Source organism: Lepidothrix coronata, unplaced genomic scaffold (genome assembly GCF_001604755.1).
Source record: "Lepidothrix coronata isolate B3197 unplaced genomic scaffold, Lepidothrix_coronata-1.0 Scaffold77, whole genome shotgun sequence".
Lineage (NCBI taxonomy): Eukaryota > Metazoa > Chordata > Aves > Passeriformes > Pipridae > Lepidothrix > Lepidothrix coronata.
This window is the reverse complement of record NW_016690257.1, coordinates 771,232-773,020: the sequence shown is the minus strand read 5'-3', so window position 1 is coordinate 773,020 and position 1,789 is coordinate 771,232.

Genomic DNA, 1,789 nt, shown 5'->3' with positions numbered 1-1,789 from the left:
TTTTTGTTCCCCCTTTCCCCCCTCCCCTCTCTCCGCAGCCTCCCTCCCTCCCTCCCTCCCTCTCGCTCGTTCGCTCGCTGCCCGCACCTCGGTGTGTGCCGTGCTGCGGGCGCGGGGCGCGGCGGGAGCGGAGCCGACGCGGTGCCTGCGCCCTCCCCCGGTCCCCCCCGCCCCGGCGGCGGCTTCGCAGTGCGCAGAGGCCCGGCCCGGCCCGGCCCCGGCCCCGTCACGTGGGCGTCTAGACACCGTGTCGCTCCGGGGAGAAAAAAAAAAATAAATATATCTATATATTATATTTATCTCCAACCGCCCTTTTGCGCAAGAGGCGGCTTCGGGTTGCGGGGAGGTTGTGGGTCCGTGACACCCCCCCCACTCCTGTCCACCTTCATCCCTGCCCCTGGATGGGGGTGCGGAGATGTTGGAGGGGGTGTATGTGTGTTCCCCCCACCCCACCCCAACCCCGCACCCAGTGGGGAGCCCCCGGGGCTGGAGGGGTGCCCGTGCTCAGTCTTTAAGTATTGCAATATTAAACCAAATCAACCTTAAAAAAAAATTAAAAATATTGATATGGTTCTGCGTGTCGAATAAGGGCACGGCACAAAAAGTAGTAGTAATAATAATAATAATAGTAATAGTAATTTGTATTTTCGCAGCACCTGTCACCAAAGGACGGGAAAATATCCCGTGGGGGCTCGTTACACCCCGATTCTCACCGAACGCAAAGCAAAACTGATGAGCACGCGGCGCTCTGATATTCTACTACTAGTGGTAACAATCCCTGGCACCCTGAGTGCTCCACAGATCCCCCATTCCAATTCTGGACCTGCAGAGGGCTGGGAAACTGAGCCACCAAGAGGCTGCGCTCTTGGGCCAGCCCCGCGGCGCTCTGTGGCCGAGCTGGGAAGTCCGGCCAGACTTCCTAGCGCCAGGCTTGGCAGGGCAGGAGAACTCCCCAGGGGTCCCCATCCCGCACGCACTCCCACGGAGGAGTAGCTCCTTTTTCACAGAATGACTGCGGGCGGATAAGTTGCTTTAAGGTCACTAAGTCAGTTATCGCGTCGGAAGGAAGAGCCAAGGCTCTTAAATCACGGCTGCTACAAGCAAACACAGTTCAAATCCAAACCTGAAACGAATGGACCCAACTAAGCACCACACCAGCCATAAACCACACAAAACAGGGGATGACCTGTGCCGTGCAGGCAGGGCATCCCCGGGGGTGCTTGTCCTGGACCCCTGCCTTTGGTGTAGGCAGGAGGGCAGGGATAATTTTAGAGCTCAGTTGTACAAATATTCACGTGAGTTGGTTAGGGATGCTCCAAACAGGCCTGGTATTTGCAGAACGTGGATCTAAATTAGGGGCTAGTTTTGGAAGCAGCCCGGTCAAATCTTAGCGAGACTAAACCCACCCAGGCACAAATCTGCTCAACAATGATAAATAGTAGGGAAAAAATTGAGGAGGGGAAGAACATTATTTTCTTGCATCAGAAAGGACAGTTTAGGAAGGCTTGCTATACAGCTGGAGTCTGAGGAAGCGAGTGGACTCCTCACTGCACCTCCAAATAATTAAAGGCAAAAGTAAAAGATGCTCATTAAGCAGCTCCTTGAATACTGGGGTAGCTGATGCTGTAGCCAAGGTGGAGTAAGAGCGGGATTGAGCTGTGGGGAGCCCAGGGCACAGCCCTCCGGCCTCAGGGTGACAGCAGGGACCAAATCGGTACAGCATCAGTGTCTGGGTCTGCTGCATGTGCAAAAAAAAAAAAAAAAATCCCATTAACTTGTAGGCCGTTCT